Source organism: Lactuca saligna, chromosome 4 (assembly GCF_052625555.1).
Source record: "Lactuca saligna cultivar CGN05327 chromosome 4, ASM5262555v1, whole genome shotgun sequence".
In the NCBI taxonomy this organism is placed as follows: domain Eukaryota; kingdom Viridiplantae; phylum Streptophyta; class Magnoliopsida; order Asterales; family Asteraceae; genus Lactuca; species Lactuca saligna.
Genome location: NC_136420.1, coordinates 212,962,385 through 212,968,773, shown reverse-complemented (window position 1 = coordinate 212,968,773; position 6,389 = coordinate 212,962,385).

Below are 6,389 nucleotides of genomic sequence, written 5' to 3'. Positions count from 1 at the left end.
TGGTGAGGCAGATGTGCCCTCATCTGATGAGGTGGTTCCAAATTCTTCTTTATTGACTGAGGAAAATGTTTTAATTAATACTAGTCCTTCTGAAGAACAGTCCTCTAGGGTCACAAGGTCCGGACGTAGTATTCATATGCCTCTTAGATTTAGTGATTATGTTGTGGAAGGAAAACATAAATATGGTATAGAAAGATCTGTCAATTACTCAGCCTTAAATTCTGAAAATTATTGCTTTATTGCTAATCTTAATAAAACAGTAGAACCTAAAACTTACAGTGAAGCAGTTTTAGATCCTAAATGGATAAAAGCAATGAATGAAGAAATGGAAGCTCTATATAGGAATAATACTTGGGAAATAGTAGATCTTCCTAAGGGAAGAAAAGCTATTGGTTGTCGTTGGATTTATAAAATTAAGTATAAGTCAAATGGAGAAATTGAAAGATATAAAGCTAGGTTAGTTGCTAAAGGGTACAGTCAAAGAGAAGGTATAGATTATGAGGATACTTTCTCTCATGTTGCTAAAATTGTTACTGTCAGAATTTGTTTAACTTTAGCTATTCATCATGCATGGCCTTTATATCAATTGGATATAAATAATGCTTTTTTATATGGTGATTTGTCTGAAAATGTTTATATGCAACTTCCTGAAGGGTATCATTCAAAAAAGGATAATAGAGTTTGTAGGTTAATCAAATCACTTTATGGGCTTAAACAAGCACCTAGGAAATGGAATGAGAAGTTGAGTTCTTCTCTTACTTCATTTGGTTTTGAACAAAGTATTAATGATTATTCATTATTTGTTAAAAGAATAAAACATGTTATAATCATTTTGTTGGTTTATGTGGATGATATTATTATCACTGGAAATTGTAAAGATGAATTAGAAAATGTTAAATGTTTTTTAAAATCTCAATTTTTGATAAAAGATTTAGGAGAGTTGAAATATTTTCTTGGAATTGAAGTAATTAGAACAGATCAGGGTATTTGTCTAAATCAAAGGAAATATTGTTTGGAATTGCTACAAGAGTTTGGTATGCTTGCCTGTAAACCTGTTAAAACACCTTTGGAACCTAATCTTGTTATTAAGAAAGAATGTGATCTAGATCCTTCTGATTATGTGGTAAATATTACAGAATTTCAAAAATTAATTGGTAAACTGATCTATTTAACTATGACAAGACCTGATATTTCATATGCTGTGCAAATTTTGAGTCAGTACATGCATAAACCTTATAAATCTCATGTGAATATAGCTTTAAGATTGTTGAGATACTTAAAAGATTGTCCAGGGAAAGGAATTCATATAACAAAAACTGATTCTCTTAGTCTCATTGGTTTTGTTGATGCTGATTGGGCAAAATGTTTGTTTAGTAAAAGATCTGGTACAGGATATCTTGTTTATTTTGCTGGTTCACTTGTATCTTGGAAAAGCAAGAAACAGAGCACTGTTTCTCGTTCTTCCACTGAATCTGAATACAGGGCATTAGGGTCTGTAACTTGTGAGGTAATTTGGATTCTAAAATTACTATATGATTTGGGAATAACTGGTTTAACTCCAGTCAATATTTTTTGTGGCAGTGAATCAGCAATCAAACTTGTACTAAATCCTGTATTTCATGAGAGATCTAAACATTTTGAAGTAGATCTTCATTTTGTTAGAGAAAAAGTTGAAAATGATATTATAAAAGTTAATAAGATTGATTCTTTAAATCAAAATGCAGATGTTTTAACTAAAGCTCTTGGGTCTTCTCAACATGAATATATTTCTAATAGACTAGGTTTAATAAATGTTTTTAAATATAATAAATCATAAGTTGTATTAATGTTCAGTTTGTGGGGGGGTGTTGAAAACATACCTTTAGTTGTTTACAAACTGAACATTAACTGTTGAAGGGTATGTTTTGTACAATATTGATATTTGTGGGTAGAGTGTATAAGTTTTATGCAGGTGATATAATTCGGGTTAATGCTCGGGTTAATGCGCGGATCTTAAATGTTTACGGGTTGGTCAAGTATCTTGTATCCGAAGTATTTTAGTTCAATTGTTCAGGTCGAGATACACACATCTTCTTTGTTCTCTCGGTATTTGTTAGGGTTTCACTAGTAGAAGTTCATAGTCTCTTTAGATCTTGTTCTTATTTTTCATCTGAGAGTGAGTGTGATTGTAGTGAGATTTTCTGATGTAAGTTGATGTATAATCGAACTGGTTTATATTAAATAAACTGTTCAAGTTGGGAAGTTTGTGTGTTTGTGTTTTTAAGACTCTTTTATGAAGGAAATTAAGGTGAGTCAAGATAACTTCTCAACAGAAGCAAAAGCATTCATATGAATGAATTTATGCAGGATCGGCCCAAAGGCTGGACTACTTGGGCCACAACCCAGGGTATGAAAATAGTTGGGGCATCAGATTTTGTAGATTACTTAATTTGGGCTTAATATAATCTGGGACTAATGTAATCTGGTCGAAGGTTATGGGCTGAGCCTGATATGGGGCAAGGCGCAAGGCAGCAAAGCCGGCATAGCTTAAAAATTGAACCCATTAATATAGCAATCAATTGAGCTAATCACGCATCAAAACACAAGTCGAGGAGTCAACGTCGATTTTCATGCAAAACGCAATACGAACCAACCATTAAAATTCAATTTTCAAACAACAGGAAAAAAGTGAATTTTTGTTCCTTTAATTTGAGTTTTGGTTCTGTGGTGTGATGGAAAAGTTTTCCGCTAATGTGCTTTTACGTGTTTTTTTTTGTGAACCAAAAAATATATTAAGAAAAGAAAAAAACAAAGGAAAACCCCGCCTAACAAGGAGCTAGGCAAAGAAAAAACAGAGGCACGAACAATTACGCTACTCCACCCAATTAGTATTACTATAGTCTCCCCTATTATTGAACCATATAAAAGATTTGATTATGTCGGCTACCATAGTTGCTGAAATACTTTTGTTGTTGAATAGTTGATACAAGCCCACAGGTGGAGCACACAAGTCCAACAACAAACAACCCAATTGTGAATGATAGCAGGCCCAAACAGATATCAAAGTAACCCACAAGATTATTGGATTAAGAGCTCAAGCAAAGAAGAATGAGTCAAAGGTGGAAGAAGTCTCCTGCATTTTAGCATCAGTTGCTTGAGTATCATCCCTAAGGTCCATGACTAGCCACTAGTTCCTAATTTCTAGCTTAGCTTGTATATTTAATTGAGTGTAATGTTTAGTTAAAGGATATGAAATGTTAGAGAAAATTCCTCCAAATATTCTTATCTTCTAATTCGTGGGAGAACTGTCATCTCAACTTGGCATATATCAAATTGGTGCTTTCATTAACTCGTTCCTATGCCTCCGAAACCAGAAGTTGGCGTGCCCGTTGACAACCCGGTCAGTGTTCTTCACGAAAACATGATCCATTTGATCCCTTGTCCACTGACTTGAATGCGAAATTGGACCAATTGGTTCAATTACTCACTGCTCGAGCACCGGAACCACCAACATCTCTGTTAGGGTGCAAAGTCATGCTTGGATGTAATGTTTTAGGCTTTCTTCTTTGTATGTGTAAATGGGTTGAGTCTTTTCCTATAAATAGGAAGTGAGTGACTCCCATTATGTAGGGGAATCATTTGGAGTGTTAGACTAGAGAGAGAATTTGTATACAAACCCATTTTGTATAATCTTTCTAGATCTAATAAGAGCTTACAAATAATTCTTTACTCCTTGTGTTCTTGAATTTGTATGATGAATCACTAGATCATTCTAATTCCGCACATACCATCATAATCAACACCACTACAATTGGTATCAGAGCGGGTGTTCTTGAATCTCATCAACAATTGATCCTTGATGGCTATTTTGATTTGGTGATTCTTTTTGTTCATTGATCTTCGTGTTTAGAGAGTGTTTTTGTGTTCTAGAAATCGAATTTTTCCTTGATTTGATCCATAATTCGACTTTCTCTCTCTAGAATACTTGTTTGTATCACTTTATCTCTCTAGAAAACCCATTTATAATCACTTTCTCTCTTTAGAAAATTTCAAGTTCTTGTAATCATGGAGAAATTGATGATACGTAGGAATGATTTTCAAAGTGAATGCTCATTTGAATATCTTCTTTATAGCTTAACTGTTGGATTGATAAGTGAATGTGATATTGTTGTAAATGGAGAAAAGAATGAAGTTGGAGAATTAATTAGTTGTCCAATTTTTCGAACCAAACATTTGTTTAATCGTTTGATTACAACATATCAAAAGAGACGAAGAAATAGAAGAGATGGAGAAGTCATAAAAGGAATTTCTCGTGCCGAATGCAAATATAGAAGCAATAAACTTGAATATTATGCAAATTGTCGTGAAGCTCGGGATTCGTTTGAAGGAATGATTCCTTATCGGAAGCCGGTGATCCAAGAAAATCACAAGTATCAAACTCCAAAAGATTTGATTCAAACTCAAAATGTTCATGTTGTTGAAAGTGGTTTTGTTCATGAAGTCAAGTCTTCAAGATGCAAAAAGATGAGAAAGAAAAAGAAGAAGAAGATAAATCGGAAGAATAAGCGGGTTTACTCACAAAAATCATCATATGTTGTGAAGTCAAAATCCATGAAGCAAATTTGGGTTCCAAAGCAACAATCTCCAAATGTTGCATTGAATTTGAAGTCAAAACCCAAATGTGTTGGTGGTTCTTTTGAAGATGTTCTTGGTTTGATGAAGAACACGAAGAACGAGTTGTACATCTCGCATGGTGGGTGGTACAATGTTCGATTTGGAGATTTTCTCATTCCAACAAAAGAACCAAGATCTTCTAAATTTGATTCGTTTGTTGAAAATGGAACTCGATTCGTCAAAAAGGTATCACAAATTCTCAAATGGATTCCAAAACATCCATGATTTCGATTCGTATTTTGCGTTTTTCATTTTAGATCGATTTGCCTCATTGGATCTAATCCGTTTCAACCCCATAGTTGATCCAATTATTTTTGTTTAGATCAAAATCTTTAAAATCAAAATTGTATTTTCAATTTTATTTCTTTCGTATCACATGATTACTGTTCATGAGGCTCATTTTGACAAATTCAGATACTATTCGTTTATATGAGCCCAAACTTATGATTTTACTGTTCATCTTATCTTTTAATTTTTGAGCCCAATCTTCAATGCAATACTGTTCATCAGATCTCTTGAGCCCATATGTTTTCATTTCAAATTGATAATTTGGAGTCCACTTATTTTTTTTCTTTCCGTGATCTAATTTCATCCATAGTGGAGCCCAAATGTTGATTAAATCAACTTGAAACATTTACAGTGTCCGTTCTTCGTCATGTGCATAAAAGAATTGTACTCTATTGATTTTCTTGATTCTCGGTCTAAACATCAAGTTATTGAGTTCTGCTTTTGATTCAACGATTGTGTTAATCGTCTTGAATTTACTTGTGATTGTAAACTTGTGAATTGATTTTGTTTCATGAATTTCAAAATAGAAAATGATCAAAACATGTCTAAGAAATCGATTTTGTTCGAACTGTGAAGTCGACGATTGAGTATTTTGAGATTGATCAAATTGATCAAGAAATCTCAATTTTTTATAAAGAAGAACGGTTGAAGAAATGTTGAACAAGTTGAATATTTAGTAAACGATGATAGATTCATGAATTTGTGGTTGAAAACGATTTTGGAATTGGGGCATAAGATCGATTTTGAAGTCGATTTTCGAAGCGTTGGTTAAGTGAAATCAGGAATCGATGGGTTTGTTGGAATCGATGATGTTTTGGTTTGAATGATAAAAACGAAGGATTGTTGGTAGATATGTGAAGTCATTGATGTTGATGATTAACTGGAAGGAATTGAAGGGTATAATGGTGATTTTGATTTGAAGAATGTTTGGGATTAATACGAAGGGTTAAGCATCGATTTAGGAACAAAGAATGTAAGAACAGATGATCGACTGGGTTTGATATTCAAATAATCGAAGGACTGATATTTTGATTCAGAGTGATGAAAAACGAAGGGCATAAGTGAATTGGGAAAAACGAAGAGTCTCTAATTGAACGAAGGGCAGTTAACAAGTGTTTGCTTTGGGTGAATATACGAAGGGTGTGTTGATGAAATTTTCGAAGGGTTGGTGAATTTACGAAGAGTGTTTGTTTTGATTAAGATACGAAGGGTCAATTAAAAAAAAAATAAAATAAAATAAAATAAAATAAAACTCTTCGTATGTTTTGAATCTTCGTGCTTCGAAAGAATTGAGCATAACACAAAGTTTCGAAAACAGCTCCTAAACCTTCAAATTTTTGACACTTCGAAAATTAAAGGATGTTTCGTAGGTTTGACATTTGTCGCCCAACTTCGAAATTTTTTTTGGAAGCTTCGAATTTTGTGGAATCTTCGTATGTTTGGAACAC